Consider the following 19,491-nt stretch of genomic DNA (forward strand, 5'->3'; position numbering starts at 1 on the left):
CCAATACTTGACAAATCTAAACTCTAAGAACCCCTAATCTCTATCTGTTTAGCAGGCCCTGTGCAAAGAATAGGCAGTATTTCTGGGAATGTTTCCTTGGAGCTCCTGGTTTTTAATTTATTTTTTTAATTTTAATTTGCAATTTATACCCTGCCCTATCTCGCAAGGCGGGCTTAGGGCAGCTTACAACATTAAAACATTGCAATAACAATAAATAAAACATATTCAATTAAACACAATGAATTGCCTCCCTAGTATCCTAAATTTTTGCTCTAGGACCACATGACTGCATTCAGGATCATTGGTGTCAATATGCACTGGCTTCACCCCTGTGCAACTTATCAGCCTGTTTAGATAGTAAAATGTCTCCAAATTTTCCTTCAGTCAGTAGAAAAGATAGGAGTCCAGCAGTACCATAAAGACTAACAAAAGGTAAGGTATGAGCTTCTTTGAGTCACTGCTCACTTCTTCAGATCAATAATTCTTTTTAATTTTATTTTATTTATATTCTGCCTTTCACCCCAATGGTGACCCGAAGCAGTTTACTGGGATGCTTTCTGGAACCCGAAGTAGGCACTAGGATGCTTTCTGGAACAAGGGGGAGCTGCACAAAAGAGATGGTCTCCACTTGTCCCCAGATGGAACCAAGCTGCTAGCGCTTAAACTCAAAACGGTGGCAAAGCAGATTTTAAGCTAAATCTTGGGGGGAAACCAACAGGAGATGAAATGTCTCTGGTTCGGGAGGACTCATCTCAAAGAGATGAAAGGCTAGCTGTTACTTTTCTACCGGGTAATGGATCAGAGTTGTCCACTGAGATGGTGACAAAGAGTATGGGCTGCCTGCCAAAGTCTCGAGGCAGCAGGAGGAAGGTTGCGGGCCTAACTTGCCTGGGAAATAATAGATGTTTGTATACAAATGCTAGAAGTGTTCAAAGTAAAATTGGTGAGTTGGAATGTTTAGTGTTGGGGGAAAACATAGACACTGTGAGAATTTCAGAAACTTGGTGGAAAATCAGTGGGACACAGTGATTCCTGGATATAAGTTATATCGGAAGGATAAGGAGGGAAGGATAGGAGGCTCTGTATGTCAGAGAGGGTATACAGTCCAGTAAGACTGAGGTCAAAGAATTAGATTTCCTTCTAGAAATGCTTTGGGTCGAAACAGAGGGCCCAAAAGGAAATTTATATATGGGAGTTTGTTATCACCCACCAAATCAAAAGAGAGAGGACAATCGCGGCCCCTACCCTGTGGAACCGACTCCCAGAGGAGGTGCGGGCCCTGCGGAACCTTGAACAGTTCCGCAGGGCCTGCAAGACCACCCTTTTTAAATTAGCATACTCGGACTGCTAGGAAAAACGGTAACCAAGGGTCCGCCAATGCGGTCTAAAGATCTATACCGCATCACAACTGTATTACTGGATTGGTTTTAAGTTAATATTTTAATGTTTTATTGCTCTATATTGTAATTTTAAGGTTTTACTTGTTATTGTATGATTGTAGAATGTTGTTAGCCGCCCTGAGCCTGCCGTGGTGGGGGAGGGCGGGATATAAATGAAATAAATAAAATAATAAATATAATATGATGGAAGGATTAAAGATAGCGGTTAAACGTAAAAACTGTGTCATAATAGGTGATTTTAACTACCCTCAGATTGATTGGGTCAATATGTGTTCTGGTCGAAAGAAAGAGATTGAGTTTCTAGATGCTCTCAATGACTGTGCTATGGAGCAGATGGTCATAGAACCTACCAGGAGTGGGGTGATCCTGGATTTGGTCCTAAGTAATGCCCAAGAATTGGTGAGAGATGTAAAAGTGATCGCACCACTTGGGAGCAGTGACCATAACGTTACTGATTTCACCATCTGTATAAATAGGGAGTTGCCCCAAAAGACCGACACAACCACGTTTAACTTTAAAAGGGGTAAATTCTCTAAGATGAGGAGGCATGTGAAGAGGAAACTGAAAGGAAAGATAAATACAGTCAAAACCCTTGGGGAAGCTTGGAGGTTATTTAAAACTACAATCCTAGAAGCTGAGATAAAATATATACCACAAGTTAGGAAAGGCACAAACAGGTATAAGAGAAGGCCTGCATGGTTAACTAACAAAGTAATGGAAGCTGTAAAAGGTAAGAAGGACTCCTTTAAGTGGTGGAAAGCTAGTCCAAGTGAGATTAATAAAAGGGAACACAGGCTGTGGCAAATCAAATGCAAGACTGTGATCAGGCAGGCAAAAAGGGACTATGAGGAGCATACTGCAAAAAACATAAAGAGCAACAATAAAAATTTCTTCAAATATATTAGAAGCAGGAAACCAGCCAGGGAGGCAGTGGGGCCCTTGGATGACCAAGGGGTCAAAGGATTACTGAAGAAGGATAGAGAAATGGCTGAGAAGCTGAATGCATTTTTTGCCTCCGTCTTCACTGTGGAAGACAAGAAATGTTTGCCCGCTCCAGAACCACTAATTTTGGAAGGGGTGTGGAAAGACCTGAGTCAGATTGAGGTGACAAGAGAGGAGGTCCTACAACTGATTGACAAATTAAAAACTAATAAGTCACCAGGTCTGGATGGCATACATCCAAGAGTTCTGAAAGAACTCAAAGTTGAACTTGTGGATCTCCTGACAAAAATATATAATCTTTCATTGACATCTGCCTCCTTTCCTGAGGACGGTAGCTAATGTCACCCCCATCTTTAAAAAGGGTTCCAGAGGAGATCCGAGAAATTACAGGCCAGTCAGTCTGACTTCAATACCGGGAAAGTTGGTAGAGACCATTATCAAGGACAGAATGAGTAGGCACATTGATGAACATGGGTTATTGAGGAAGACTCAGCATGGGTTCTGTAAGGGAAGATCTTGCCTCACTAACCTGTTACATTTCTTTGAGGGGGTGAACACACATGTGGACAAAGGGGACCCGATAGATGTTGTTTACCTTGACTTCCAGAAAGCTTTTGATAAAGTTCCTCATCAAAGGCTCCTTAGTAAGCTCGAGAGTCATGGAGTAAAATGACAGATCCTCTTGTGGATCAAAAACTGGCTAATTAATAGGAAGCAGAGAGTGAGGATAAACTGGCAGTCTTCACAGTGGAAGATGGTAAGCAGTGGGGTGCTGCAGGGCTCAGTACTGGGTCCCATGCTCTTTAACTTGTTTATTAATGACCTGGAGTTGGGAGTAAGCAGTGAAGTGGCCAAGTTTGCAAACGACACTAAATTGTTCAGGGTGGTGAGAACCAGAGAGGATTGTGAGGCACTCTAAAGGGATCTGTTGAGGCTGGGTGAGTGGGCGTCAATGTGGCAGATGAGGTTCAATGTGGCCAAGTGCAAAGTAATGCACATTGGGGCCAAGAATCCCAGCTACAAATACAAGTTGATGGGTTGTGAACTGGCAGAGACTGACCAAGAGAGAGATCTTGGGGTCGTGGTAGATAACTCACTGAAAATGTCAAGACAGTGTGCAATTGCAATAAAAAAGGCCAACGCCATGCTGGGAATTATTAGGAAGGGAATTGAAAACAAATCAGCCAGTATCATAATGCCCCTGTATAAATCGATGGTGCGGTCTGTGTGTACTGTGTGCAATTCTGGTCACCGCACCTCAAAAAGGATATTATAGCATTGGAAAAAGTGCAGAAAAGGGCAACTAGAATGATTAAAGGTTTGGAACACTTTCCCTATGAAGAAAGGTTAAAACGCTTGGGGCTCTTTAACTTGGAGCAACGTCGACTGCGGTGTGACAGGATAGAGGTTTACAAGATTATGCATGGGATGGAGAAAGTAGAGAAAGAAGTCCTTTTCTCCCTTTCTCACAATACAAGAACTCGTGGGCATTCAATGAAATTGCTGAGCAGTCAGGTTAAAACGGATAAAAGGAAGTACTTTTTCCCCCCAAGGGTGATTAACATGTGGAATTCACTGCCACAGAAGGTGGCGGCGGCTACAAGCATAGCCAACTTCAAGAGGGGATTGGATAAAAATATGGAGCAGAGGTCCATCAGTGGCTATTAGCCACAGAGTGTGTGTGTGTGTGTGTGTGTGTGTATATATATATATATATATATATATATATATATATATATATTGGCTACTGTATGATACAGAGTGTTGGACTGGATGGGCCACTGGCCTGATCCAACATGGCTTCTCTTATGTTACATCATTCTTCTCTCCATTTTATCTTCACAACAATCCTGTGAGGTAGGCTAGGCTGAGAATGAGTGAATGGCTCACATTTACCCAGAAAGCTTGCATGGCACAAGTGGGGATTCGAACCTGGATTTCCCAGTAGAATCTCCATAAAATTAAAATACTCATCACAGCCTCCTATGGATTAGATCTCACTTAACCAAGTGCCCTCTTCTCTTCCATACCCAAAGGGGATGACCTTGGCACAAGAAGGTATCACAATTCACCATCTGAGTCATTTGGGTGCTTTCTATGATATCATTTTCTCTCCCCCCTCCCCCCCGCACACCAACTAGACATCATCCTTCCCTGAGAGCTTCACTCCCCCAGAGAGCAGAGGAGCTGTCACCATGAGGGATGGATGCCTTTATCAGGTCTCCGGAAGTTTCTTTTACATACCTCTCCACTTCTGAAGATCAGCAAAATGAGTCTTAAAAGTACAAATTCATTTCCTGAGAGGCACGAGCTCATTGTACTGAGCAGACAGTTACAACTTCTGCCTCTCAGGCAGATAATCATACATGCAACACCATGGACTAACCCCCACCCTGCTACTTTTCTACCTTTGTGCCATTTTTCCTTCTTCTAACTTATTCTTTTAGTTTATGGTGTTTATTTGAACACACGAAGTCAAGAAGCTGCCTTATACCGAGCCAGTCCATTGGTCTATCAAGGTTATTATTGTCAACTTTGATTGGCAATAGCTCTCCAAGGTTTCAGGTAGTGGTAGAGCTCAGCATGAGAAACTCAGATGTGGGTTCAATCTCTTCTATATCATGCTGATACAAAATGTCGATTCCAGAGCAAAACCAAGAAGTAACATCATTGCACTGGGGCAATGCTTTAGGACTCACCACAAACTCTATGGTTAAACCACGCCCCCCCCATGAGGGCAGGGAGTGGGGTCCCAATGTGGAGAGGTCTCTATAGTGGCAGACCTGACCCCGCCTCCCCCCCTCCCCCCGGTCACAGAACCTACTACTGGATCATTTTAATGGGAGAGGCCAGGGACTGAACCTGGGACCTCCTGAGTGTTAAGCCAGTGCTCAGAGAGCCACAGCCACTCCCTAATTTGGCACTGTGCAGTTAGCCAATAACCAGAGGGCTAGAGTTTATTGCCCTGACTTTCTTGCCCTGTTGCTGAACGTGCACACCTTTTTCCTTCAGATACTTTCTGACTGGAGCTCGACTGCTTACAGTGATAGGATATGCTTGCACATGTGTGTGTTAAGTGCTGTCAGATAGCTTCTGACTTCTGGCCACCCTATGAAGTAATGTTCTCCCAAACAGTATATTGTTAGGAGCTATCCTCCAGTCTTGCAAACTGAGGGCAGTGGCTTCTTTTATTGAGTCAATCCATCTCATGTTGGGTGTTCCTCTTTTCCTGCTCCCTTCAACTGCTTGCAGATAGCTCTCTCACTATATATATATAGCTGCAGGGATTTTTTTTGTAGAAAAAAACCCAGCAGAAACTCTTTTGCATATTAGGCCACACCCACTGTCCCCAAGCCAGCTGGAACTGCTCAAGCCAGTCCCCAAGCCAGTCCTGCTCAATAAAAGCCCTGGCTACACTACATGTTAAAAAAGTAAATTAGGTAGACAGAAACACCCAGGGCTTTTTTTGTAGAAAAAGCCCAGCATGAACTTATTTGCCTATTAGGCCACACCCCCTGATGCTAAGCCAGCCTGAACTGTGTTCCTGTGCATTCCTGCTCAAAAAAATCCCTGTATAGCCATGGCAAAACCATCCCCTTTTAGGAGCCAACCATGGTAATCAGAGCAGGGTGTATGGCAGTGTCATCCCATGCAGAGTACTCTGTGTCTAAATTCATTGAAATCAACGATCTTAGACTGGATTAACTCTGTGCAGGATTGCACTGTATATCTGCTTCTATAGTGATTGCAGAATTAGTTTGGTTTAAAATAAAATGCGCTTTGGAGTTCAGGACAGTGATTTTTGGCACACAGTCTGTGTCATTGCCAAAGACAAACTGACAATCGTTAATGAGCTCTTCCTGCTCTTAGAGCTGTGCCCTGGAAAATGAATGCCCACCAGGATCCACCTACACAAGTTATTTTTTCCTGAGCAGGAGCTACAGACAAGACACAGAGTGACACTAAATAATTACAGACTAAAGCTTGCTCCCTTACCCAAAGAACTCCCTGCATGCAGAAAAGAAGAATATCATGGAAAGTGTTAGGCTGGAATCTTTCTTCCTAATGTGTTTGATTTCTAAGGATGCCTACACCATATGAAGTATGGACAAAAGTCTGCTGTAGGACTATATTGATCACTTTTTCGTCAGATGGACAACCTTCCTTGGTGAACCAGGCTCTAAAAAGAAGACTAATGTCCAGAATGTTGACTGATTCATCCTTGTGACAATCATAAAGGCATCATGTGCTCTCCTGCACACAGGGCAGCCAATTCCGAATTTGGAAATATCTGGAGATTTTAGGGTGGAGCCTGGGAGAGGGGGGATTAGGGAGGGGAGTAGTATGCAATCTGCCTTCCAAAGCAGCCATTTTCTCCAGGAGAAGTCAAATAAACTTTTTAAATAAATAAATAAGCAATCTATGTAGTCTGAAGATTAGCTGTAATTCCAGGAGATCTTCAGCTCCTACCTGTAGGTTGGCGACTTTGCAGGTTTTTTGTCTTTCTCTCTGGGGGAACACAGTAGAATGGAATTCTGAAATGTTTTCTTGGAAATGAAATTTTTAAAAAATGTGTGTTTTTAATTTCCCTTTTGAGTTCTGGAACCCCTTTTTCCAGAATAATAATAATAACTTTTATTTATATCCCACCCTCCCCGCCGAGGCAGGCTCAGGGCGGCTCACAGACATGGCATGTGCCATGATTACGATAAATACATTATACAATAAAATACATTCAAATAAATTAATTAAAACCACAACAGTTAAAGGTGCTATAGTACAACACAGTATATATCAGATGGCTAGGTGTCACTTCAGGATTCCATCTTGTAGGCCATTTGGAAAAGGACAGTTTTACAGGCCCTGCGGAACTGATTATAGCCCCGCAGGGCTCGAACCTCCGCTGGTAGTTGATTCCACCAATGGGGAGCCATTATTGAGAAGGCCTGCTCTCGTGTTGTTTTCAGTTTGGTCTCCCTTGGTCCAGGGATTTTTAGGAGATTTTGGGAGCTAGATCTCAGTGCTCTCTGGGGGATGTATGGAAAAAAAGCCCTACTTTGTACTGCTTTTTAAAAATGTCACACAGCTGAGTCTTATCTGCCTGGCAATCAGCATTCAGTTGTTGGTTGTTTGGGGTAAATTACAAAGCTACCCATTACCAACTACATCTTCTAGCCATATGGTGTGAGTCTTCAGGCCCCAGAATTCTCTGCCCTGAGATTCTGGGAATCCTGCATCCTCCATTTTGAGTCCCATTATATACTAACAATGGGAGTTATATTAAATAAAGAAATAATGATGGCAATTTCCACCCTCTCATCATCTTTCTCTTCTCTGGTCAGACAAGCCCCTCTTTATAACAGCTTTTTATCATGGCTTTTTTCCTGGGGGAATGAAACAGAATGGAGTTCTGGAACCTCTTCATGGAAACAAATTTCCCCCCAAAAAATGTTTAAAAGTTCAGAGGGGCACCAATGTGTTTCTCCTTCATTTCACTCTTGAAAGTTCTGGCACCTCTTTTTCCAGAGAAAAAGCCCTGCTTTTTATCCTTGTGGGATTTTTTTGCTCCTTTATAGATGCTTCTATAATCCAAATTATCTCTTTGAACTGCAGCCATTCTTCATTGCTTCCCTGTGGCCACTGAATTGATGATTCTTGAAGGAAGAACTAATCAACATCAGGTCAGATGATTTATGACACAGAAGTTTGAATACCGTTTCTCCCTCAGGGGGCTGGTGACATTGGTAGGGAAAGTAACTACCTCAGTCACTTGGCCTGTGTGATTATAGATATTCCTACAGCCATTATCCCTTTTCATGGGTTCACAGAGATACAGTTTAGTGTGGTGGTTAAGAGCACAGACAATCTGGGAAAATCGGGTTTGATTCCCCACTCCTTCACATGCAGCTAGCTAGGTACCTTGGATCAGCCACAAGTTCTCTCAGAGCTGTTCTCTCAAAAGCAGTCCTCTGAAAGCTCTCTCAGCCTTACCTACCTCACAGGGTTTCTGTTGTGGGGAGAGGAAGAGGAGATTGTAAGCCACTCTGAGACTCTGAGTGAAGGATGGGGTACAAATTCTTCTTTCAGATGTTTAATGGGAGTGGACTGAAAGAAATGGTTTGGGGGTGGGGAAGATTATGGTGGAAAGCTCTGCCTCCATCTCTTTGTGTCCATCCGAATGTACATAGACTACATCCATAGGACTTTTGATGCACTTGGGATTCCTGAGAAAAGCAAGGTTCTCCATGCCATATGCATGTCCATGGGCATATATTTTCTAATCCATATGGCCCAATCACCTGCCTCCCTCCACGTACATTCAGTGTACCCCACAGAAAATCTGAACAGGGCTATTATCAGAGCAGCATGTGCTACAAGCAAAAGAAAGGAAGTGGACCAGCAGTTGTGATGTTCCAGTAGCATAAGGACCACAATTGCCAACCCTGAGTTGGAAAATTCCTGGAAATTTAGAGTGAAGTTGGAAAGTGCAGGGGCCCCAGTGGACCAGGATGCCATAAAGTCCATCCTCCAAAGGCCATTTTCTCCAGGGGAACTGATTTCCATAGTCAGATTAGTTGTGATTCCAGGAGATCTCCAGCCCCCACCTGGAAGCTGGCAATCCTAGCCCATCAGAACTTTGATCCTAGCTTGCAATCTAATTGTTCAGCATTCCAAATACTAAGGGAAGAGGAACAAGAGGGAATTATTTATTCCCTAATAGACAGAGGTCCAATTATTGGGGGGGGAAACCATTTAGCAAGTCATTTGGGTACCGCAGAGTTACTGATGGTACCATGCCTTCTTCAGAAAGGCTTTGAGAACAACGGGAAAGTATTCAACTGCAGGTGGCCAAGCACTTTGCTCTGGCTCTGGTGTTGACACTCTTCACGGGGTTGGAGCAGCAAGATACTTTGCTTGTGACACAGCAGCACTAAGTACAATTTTGTGGAACTCATTTTCATATAGCAGTATTCTGTATCTGAACGTAGTCTCAAGGCAGGAGTGGGGCTGTGTGTGTTCATTCTGCTTTTATTAATGGGAGAATATTGGATGGGAACAGATTTACAGAGTGCACTAGAATCTATTTACAAGAAACGATGGTTAAAACAAGGTCGGTCTGCAGTGAGAAGTTAGAACGTTACAGTCCTTGTAAATTATCCTGAGAGTGTTCTGACGATGCAGCCTGGCCTGCCTTTCTGTCTGTGGTTTCTCCATCATTATTCATGTCTTAGAGCTCTCATAATTAACTGGGAAGCTTTTGCAGAATCTGATACACACTGGCATTTTCATGCAAGGCAAAAGGGGGGGTGGGGATTAGACAAATGGCAAAGAAAATTAATTTAGGATACAGCACGACAAATTTCCTGTTCTAAATATATTCAGAGCAACATGTCCCTTTTTTTGACAGGGCCTATAATTGCGTTCCCATTCTGTACACATTTGGTCACACTGTAGCAGCCAGCGATGATCAGATGAAGGCCCCACATCCATATTGGCCCAGAGGAACTAAAGAAATAATTTGCCACACGATTGGTTCAGCGCTGACAAGTTGTCTGCACACTGTCTCAGAGGAACACCTGCAGTCAACAGAACCAGCCATGGGGGTGTTAAGGATGCAGAGGTAATTTTATTTGTATCTAATTTGGTATTTGGGAGCATCACAATTATCTCACGGCACAGCAATGGCAGAAAAACTTACAAGCAAATGGTTCTCTGCCAAGGATGTTCTGACCCATGCATAAATTAGGAGACGATACCAGAAAATGGCAGAGGCAATTTTTCCAAACAGCAGACAGGCAATCAGATACCAGTAAAAAGACCTGTTCACATATTCCATAGGGCAAACCGTATTAATTTTGTACAGCAAAAACAAACAGGGATTTTGTCACATGCCTTTGATGATGTGGGCTGTAATCCATATGTGTGTTAGTCTTTACGGCACCCCAAGACCACTGTTTTGGTTATTATGGCCTCTTCTCCATGATTGTTTGGGGGACTGAAAAGAAAACAAGTGGGACGGACTACTGGAAGAATTTAATCATGTTCAGGTAGAAGATGGAGGACTAGGAAGTAATCTTCATGCTATCAAAGATTTCAGGTTTTCACGGCTGGTAACATCATTAGGGTTTGTAGAATCTTTCGAGCTCAAGTGCTGTGTTCTACTGGAAAAACTTTCTCCAGTAGAACACGGCACTTGAGCCCGAAAGATTCTACAAACCCTAATATTCATGCTCTTCTAAGACACAGTGAGGTTTGCAATACATAGATGGGCAACCCATTTTGGAGTATGTCATGAATGCCTGTGATGACTTGAAAGTGATAAAGATGTTTAGGGGAGGAAAACCAGAACCATCAGATCTCAGAAGCTAAGCTGGGTTGGTACTTGGAAGGAAGACCACCAATGAATACTCTGCAGAGGGAAGACAATGGCAAACCACCTCTGCCTTTCAATTGCCTTGAAAGCCCTTTGCTGGGGTTGCCGTATATCATTTGTGACTTTATGGCACTTAAGTACCTAAGGACATTTAGAAGATTAAATTAATCAATGGTTATTTGCTTCCAGATGGTGGGAATAAGCAACTGGAGAGGCTGAGCCACCATGCTCAGGTTGTGAACTCCACAAAGCTATTGCTGGAAACAGGATGCTGAACTAAACAGACACTCAGTAAGGCAATAGATACATTCCAAGAACTGATTAATATTTTAGAGGTGAGTATGTGTAACTGGGTTTCTGGCCACTCCCATTTGGAGTGAGGAGGGGCTTGATCATCCCCTAATATCCCGACTTTTAGATCAGATCAGAAGGATCCTGCTTGACCGTCGGTGATAAGGTTTGGGCTGGGAATTTGTGGCTTGTGTGTGTGTGAATGAGAGGCAATCAAATTGCCGAGTGATTGCTGAACTCCTAGGTACTGCATTTCCCAATTGGGAGACCACATTTGGGTCAGGAAAAGGAGGAAGTGGAGAAGGGAACCCTCTTTGTGTCCTGGGGTACCAGAACCCTTACTGGTATCCCACCACCCTTTACCCTTTGTGTTCAAGTCGTCTTGTCTGTCTGGTACCATAGAAGGGAGTCAGTCAGGAATCATGACTCCACTGGAGTAAATGATTGCTCATTTCAAGGAAATTCTTGGAGAAAATTGTGTTTTGAAGTCATCCCCTAAAAAATTCATAGCACTGTGTTCCCGGAACAATTTCTAGTATTCTGTAACACTTAGACCTTTATGTGTTACCCCAGGAAAAGATTAGGAGAACTAGTAAAGGGAAGAAGAAAGAGATGTCACATATTCTTCAAATCCCCGATACCCCTGAAGGTGATGACCCAAAGGGGGGGGGTCATCTCTTTTGTCCCCATTTAACTTCTGTTTTCCCAAACCATTGGGCCAGTCGCTGACATCCAACTGAGTCTAACAGTTGTCAGTCTTTAGATGGGCTGGGAATGACTTATGGATGACTTCTGTAAACATGATTGGTGATTTTGGATACAGAAGGAGAGATTCGAGGCATTAATCCATCCTTGGGTAGAAACAGAAGGAAAGCTATTTCTTTGCTGAGAGGGGGACTTGTGTCCTAAATACAGGTTCCAAATTTGGAAAGGAACTGATCAAGATGCAACAGCTTGGGTGATTAAAAAAAACAAGGGAAAACACGGAACAAGGATTGGAGGGCCTGGTGGAATAATTGGTATTTTCTTTGGCAAATAGGTAACGACCACATTCGGGTGTGGGAAATAACTAACACAAGGGCTGGAGAGGAGACCACCAATTATACAGACAAGTGGGAAAATCAGATTACATGTAATATTCCATATCTAGACAATTTCCATTCAAGTAATTGCTTCCGGTGTGGAGAGGTGGAATTACATACAGGGAGCTCAGCAGAGTCAGACATGTCAAGCTCGGAAGGGTCAATAGAGTTTGGGGACTATTGCTGGGAGGAAACTCTAACCCAGGGATTATATCCTTGGGAATTAGGAGACATAGAGGTAGTGCAGAAGGCCTATTTGTTTGAAAGGAAGAACTGGTAACAATTGAAGGGGCCTCAGGGGATAACAAAAATGGGGAAATAGGAGCGGAATATTGAGCCACATGTTTGCTTTTAGCCCCCAAGACATTGGACAGGAAGATGACCCGGGGTAGTCTCCAACTTGGTGTTGGGCTATGTTTGGTCATCAATTTGAAGACCCCCTCCAACATCCATATAGTTTAATAATTACTGAATCAGGATATCTCTGTCCTTGGTTTAAATACAGAATTTGGCATTACGAGAAAGGTTTGGGGGCAGGAGGTTGGGGCAAGATAGAATACAAAACCCGACTCTGCTTCCCCACATGAATTTGGAAAACTCATTTTTATTTTCAACAGATTGGGAAAGCCTGAAAGGTTCTGGGTGTTCAGGCAGACATCAGATTTTCACCCACCACCAGAATTGTTTTTGTCTCAGGAAACATCCAGCCCAGTAATCTCTCCTGAAGGAAAATTAATAGATAAGGCAGGATTACATTCCCTAAATTGTCCCAAGTGCACGCCACCACTCTCACATCCCCTGTCCTCACAGGGAATTCCTGACTGCAACCCTTCTGAGGGAAAGCGTGATACAAAATGATTCCAGAGGGAAATGTAACTGGAGAACCAGAGCAGCAGGAGGCATGCATATACATACTGGTTCCTCTTTTGCCATATTTGTTTGGATATGGGATACCTATTGGCCGTAGAAATGAATCCCCCTTCTTCTCTTGGGAGGAGGATGAGCCTCCCCAAAAACTATAAGAGCAGATTGGAAAGAAGAGAATTCTGGCTCCCTCCCCAATATAAAACAGTAAAAGAAAATGATTTGTGCTGAAGAAGAGCCAAATATCCAGTTATATTATGGGTCGGCCTTATAAAGATGACAGAGGCCCAAACTATATAATTTAATGCCTAGTTAATATTAAAATGAGGAACACAGTGAGTAATGGAAGATTGTAAATAGAGAAGAAACTTTTTTTAAAAGGCATCCCGGAATAGCCTGTGAACTCCAAATGGAGGAGGGAACTTTTCCGGCTGGATAGGAAATTCAAGGTTTAAATTTTGACCCACTGGGTGTGCATACATTTTAAAAAAACATTTATATTATACTTACTGATTACCTTTAAAAGCCTGAGGTGCCACAACTGGGAAAACAGTGAAAAATGTACTCCAGTTTGTGAATCATTTGTCAGTAATCCAGCTAGTTTTTATTTTATGCCACCCAAGTCCTCCTTGTAGCTCTTGTAAATAACGAGTTGTCATATATATGAGCAAAGGGGGGAGTTGCTCCCTAGGAAACATAATATGATAAAATGAGCTGCTCAGAGGAGCAAACTGTTAAAGCTGTAACCCAGTTTAAGAATCTAGAGCGATAAAAATTCAGACTTGGTTCTATCTAGCATACTTAATCACTGCCCATCAGCCACGTGTAGCTCTACTCACTGAGCCCCATCTTAAGTCTAATTTACAGGCATACTTATCAGCATAGGACGGAATAGAAGCTCAAAATAGCTATGTCAAGTTCTTTTCCTAATTCTCCTTCCTGCTATTACTGCAGAAAGTGGGGCTAGGGCACTATCTGGAAAGGAAATTTGGGCAGATGAAGAACTGAACCTCACTTTTGAGTGCTTCAGTCGATTTGCACACTAGTTAGAAGGAGATATTGCCCTAACTTGCCAGATCTCAGGGATGGAAATAAATTTAAATAAAACCCCCATCCTTTTCACTTTACGTTCCGATAGGAACAAGCATGTGTGCCCAGTGGAAAGTCAGCAGGGATGCAAATACTTTCTTAGGGGTGATCTCATCTACCATTCTGTCAGAGCCTGCCTGACAATACAAACAGAACAGCAATGTAGACACTGCCAGGAACTGAAAATCACTGACATCATTAAGCCTGATGCGGTGCTTGACTTAAAAATCACATACCAAGAAAAGGAAGATGTATATCTGGTTCAGTTCTCATTCCCCATTCATCACAAGGCTATTTAAAGGATTCTTTAATATATGAGATAGCCTACTGGCCTGAAGTTGCCAATTGGACCACAAGTGACAAGACCAAAATATTTCAACATGTCCCATTAGCACTTTTGAAAAGGGAGTTTCAGCCAAGCTCAAGGTATAAACTAAAAGTTCAGTCCAAGCCCAATGACAATTTCTTCAAAGGCTCGTGGAGTGAATGGAGCTCTCCTGCCTACATCCAGACTGCACAGGAAATGCCAAAGGAAATGAATAATAAAATAGCCCTAATGGCAATATCCTCTGTGGCCTTCCTTATACTGCTCATCCTAATTTCTTTGACCCTAATATTTTGGAAGAGCAAGATTAAACCCATTGTGTGGCCAGCCATTCCTAGCCACGAGAAAACTCTAGTTGAACTTTCTAAATTGAAAAAGAACTCTGAGGTAATTGTTTTCAACCTGGAGAGTGTAGGGGATGGTCACATCCACCAGATGGACAGCATTCAAGCCAAGGCAGAATAGCAAGTCTCAACAGTTGCTGTTTCCTATAGAGATCCCTAAGGCAGCTGTAAACAGCAGCAGTGATCAGTTCATCAAAGCCAATCCGCACACCCCCTGCCACCCAGTGTATGCCAATAATCAAGTAATTAGAGAAATAAGCAAAGAGGACGCTTATGTCAGTCAGAATATGGCAGCTGCCTGTTCAGTTGCTCCCCGTACTTCTGATTATTAAACCGAGGGGGGGAGCTAGAACAGTTGGGCAATTTAATCACACAGCAAGAATTGCAGGCATTGGGTAGGGCTATGAATAATATCTCTATGTGCAAAAGAGCCTTCCATATCAAGTGTTCACTCCCATGCATTCTTACAAGCCAGGGGATTTTGTTTGAGTCAAAAGTTGGAGAACCCAACCCTTACAGCCAAAATGGAAAGGACTTTATGTGGTGCTGTTAAGTTCCCCCACAGCTGTTAAGGTTTCTGGAATTGCCACTTGGATCCACTGGTCACATCTGAAACCAGCTGCTGAATCCTGGGCAGTACAGCCAGTCCCTGGGGAGTATCTGTGACTCCGGTTCCAGAGAACAACTCCTGGCCCCAGCCCACCAGAGGCGGCTGGAGGTCACGGACAGCATGCGACCCCTGGTCCCCAGCCCACCGGAAGCGGCTAAGAATCACAGACATCAGCTGCAATCTTAACTGAAGTCCTTTGCTCCTGTTACACTGGAAGCTAACAAAGCAAAGATGAACTGGAACCAGCTGATGCCTTTTATTATATTAGTAGCCATTACAATGGGGGGGGGGGGGAGAGACCAGACCCATGTGAACATTGTTTAACTACCACTCAACATATCAGTGTAGTGGTACACGAGCAGCCCCATGTGTCTACCATAACACAACTTACCAAGTGTGTAGCTCACAGGGGAAGGTCACTTGCTATGAACCCCAGGCAGTCTCCATACAGTCTACGGTGTCAATCTACACATATTCAAAGGGACGATGGGGAGACACAAACCCACTGGTTGAGGAATCCCTCTTGCTAGCCACCAATACTTCCACTGGGTCAAACGGGACGGTTCGAGTATGTTTTTATGTCTGCAATGCTATCAGTTGGAGTAAAGGAAGCCACAGAATATGCGTGGCTGGCTGGGAGAGAGGCTATAGGGTGGAGCAAAAATATCTATACCAAGTGATCAGGGGAATATATCACTATTGGTACACCAGTCTCCCACAGGCCCTAGATGCCACCCGAGTGGCAGGGCAGAAGATGAAGACAGCAGCCCTGTTTCTACCCCCTCCCCCCCCCCGGAACTCTAGCTGCAAAACACATGATTGTAACCCCTTGTGTCTAACATGGAGTGGAGGGTTTAAAGAAGGAAAAGCAGCCACAATGGTGGGAATTGGGGTGGATGGAGTGGACCTGGACCCTTATGCAGAAGTAGCGGTTGTCACCCAGGGACGTAGGCCCCCTTCTCAGAAGGAATACCGGGTTCACACAACCTTCTTTAAGAAAATAAGCACTGTTATTGAAATACCTCCGGTTACCAAAAACCTATTAATTGATCTGGCTGAAAGAATAGTGACTGAACTAAGGGTGAAAAACTGCTATGTATGTGGAGGTACCAATATGGGAGAGCAGTGGCCCTGGGAGTCTCAAGAGTATAACCTTACCAACATTAGCTCAAATCCAAACATTACATAGTCCCACAAAGATGGGTTCTTTGAAACCCGATAGTGAGACACCTTTGCTTTATCCGGTTGCCATTCAGGCCACTTGAGGTCCCAGTAGGAGATCTAGCCTGCGAGACTGGCTGAGTTTGCAATGGTACCGAGAACAAAAGATTCCGAGACTTTAGAAATTTCACAACCTCTGAGCCCGTCAACCCCTTTAATAAAACCACTCAGAGCATGGCATGCCCCAGATGCTCTATATTGGGTATGTGGTTGCGCAGCCTACAGTCAGTTACCTCTTAATTGGACTGGGGCATGTGTTTTGGCATGTATAAAGCCCAGCTTCTTCCTATTACCAATCAGAATGGGAGAAAGGCTGGGGTTGCCAGTGTATGAAGAGGCTGGCCGGGTCAAAAGGGGTGGGGGGTCGACCACAGAAATAAGGACCTGGAAGGATAACAAGTGGCCTCCAGAACGGATTATACAGGTATATGACCCAGCCACATGGGCAGCAGACCGATCCTGGGGCTATAGAATTCCCATATATATGCTGAACCGCCTTATTAGATCACAAGCTGTTGTGAAGATTATAACCAATGAAACATCATTAGCTTTGAACCTATTAGCAAAAACCAATACCCAGCTTCGCACTGCAGTGTATCAGAACCGCTTAGCCTTAGATTATTTGCCAACAGCTGAAGGAGAAGCATGTGGAAAATTTAATCTCAGTAATTGTTGTCTTCAGACAGATGATAGTGGAAAAGCCATTGAAGAAATCACTGACTGAATGCAGAAGCTGACGCATGTCCCTGTTCAGACTTGGTCAGGCATCATGGATGAAGGTGGATGGTTAGGAGACTTGCTTGGAAATTGGAAAAGCATTTTGTTAATGATTGGTTTGAGATTCGAAGGCATATTGATTCTGCCCTGCCTGCTCCCTCTCATAAAGAGTATGATCACTGATGTTGTAAAAGAACTTCAGTCTGTCCCAAAAACAGTGTCAGTCATGCTCATGAGAGAATGAAAGAGTGTATATGTGAATGCACTGAATGCTGTATATCTTGTTCCCCTCAGAAATGAGGAGCCATACGATGTACCCATGAGCCCATAAGGCAAGATAGCCAGATTTCTGTCTCTCTCTTTTGATCCAGATAGAATTCTGGAAGGGGGGGATAAGGCAGAAATGAAAAAGAAAATAAGTTCTTTGTTACTAACTTGACCCATGCAGAAAGACAGAGGGCAGCTGAACCTCCACGACGTATTAGATGTATGTTAACAGGAAATATACGCTGAAACCGCAAGAAGAACCACAAGAAATAACAGGAAACATGTAAGGTGCAAAAGGTGTTAACCCCCCCCCCCCCCGCTGGAAATTGTAGAGTGAGACAAAAATATGTATCATGTCACCCATGCATTCTAAAGGTATTTAACCTCTCTGCAGCTTTTAGAAGGTTGCTTAGCTCCATTGAGTCACTAGTGTTTTGGCGCCTTTAATAAAGAACCGTTTGCTTCACCTAACCTGCGTGGTGCTGCTTTGTAGTGGATTTCCTGCAACAGTGTGGAAGGTTGTCATGTGACTACAAAACACAACACTTTCTAGTATGTGCTCCAAATTCTAAGTGTTCTCAGTTTCCACTTTGCACACTGAAAATAATTTTGATTCCTTTAACACAGTTCTCCTTCAGAGGACTCCTACTTCCACATTTTGGGGTTTTTTTTATTCCATGGGGAGTTTTATGGCTCAGGACTTTGATTTATTTTTAAGAGAAGGAGTGCTCTGAAACTCACCTCTAAAGCAGAATGATTGGATTGAACAATTTTTGATGAAAAACTCATAAATCTAAAGCTCATACTGTGTAGACCACGTTACTGTTGGCTGCTGGGAACTTGAATCACTAGCCAGGGAGACTGAAAATATTTAGCAGTGGACAGAAATATGCTCACCTTGCTTGAGCACAGCTGGGAGTGCCAAAGCTTTGGTTTTGGTGGACGATATTGTTTATGTGTTATGACCAGGTCTCATTTTGGGCAGGAGCTCACAGGAGCAGAGCTCCGGAACCTCTAAATGTTATTGTGTTCTTTCTTTCATACCCCCCCCCCCCAAATACTTGCTTCTGGGCTCCATTGTTCAATCCCCCTGTAAGAATTTTGCTGAAATCTAAGCTCTGACAAACTTTTTAATATTTTTCCCTACAAAAAATGGGAAAATAACCAAAACATACAAAGCAGACAGATGGAAATCTTTGTCATGCCACTGTGGCCACATAGGAGAAAGCAGGGGTGGAATACTAGCAGGAGCTCCTTTGCATATTAGGCCACACACCCTGATGTAGCCTACAAAAAAGAGCCTTGTAAGCTCTTGGAGGATTGGCTACATCAGGGGTATGTGGCCTAATATGCAATGGAACACCTGCTAGAATTCCACCCCTGGGAGAAAGTAATTTAAAAAGTCTGATGGGGGTAAGGTTTTATTATGACAATTATAATTCAAGAAGCATTTTAAGGTAGATGATAAGCTGATCTAATTTAGTACACCTTCCAGTGATGTCGGGGTGTGTGTGGCATATGCAAATGAGTTGTGCTAATGAGCTCTGGCACCTCTTTTTATACAGAATGACCCCTGATTATGGCTACATAATGAAGGACAAGAGACAGTGGCCTGAAAATGGCCAAGCCAATGAGATTTTGCATTTATGTCTTGCACAAGTTGTGTCTTCTTGGTAATATTTACTTATGCTATAGCACTTCTCCTTTATGTCTGGCAGAGCAGAGCCAAGTGTAGATAGATTGCGCTCATTTGCAGAACATTTCCCTAAATCCAAAATGTTCTTGCTGGGACTGACCTGGCTCATAAATGCCCATAAAATGCTTAGCCTGTGCCAGAACAGCCAATAGGGAGCAATACCCTATCAAGGGAAATGGCAAACCCAAATTAAGGGGAAGCCATGCTGACCTTTCTTTCAACAAACATCTGGTAGAGTAACTACAGTTCTCTTTCAATTAACATCTCAC

The 19,491-nt window shown here is 43.3% G+C and overlaps 1 protein-coding gene and 1 long non-coding RNA gene across 3 annotated transcripts in view; one reads left to right on the forward strand and one right to left on the reverse strand.

Moving 5' to 3' along the window:
- LOC132566145 (uncharacterized) overlaps positions 1 to 19,491 on the forward strand; it is a 282,585-nt gene that overhangs the window by 208,840 nt on the left and 54,254 nt on the right. The gene's annotated exons all lie outside the window — the stretch shown is intronic.
- RIMS4 (regulating synaptic membrane exocytosis 4) overlaps positions 1 to 19,491 on the reverse strand; it is a 115,126-nt gene that overhangs the window by 43,315 nt on the left and 52,320 nt on the right. The gene's annotated exons all lie outside the window — the stretch shown is intronic.

Source organism: Heteronotia binoei, chromosome 2 (genome assembly GCF_032191835.1).
Source record: "Heteronotia binoei isolate CCM8104 ecotype False Entrance Well chromosome 2, APGP_CSIRO_Hbin_v1, whole genome shotgun sequence".
Taxonomy (NCBI): Eukaryota; Metazoa; Chordata; class Lepidosauria; order Squamata; family Gekkonidae; genus Heteronotia; species Heteronotia binoei.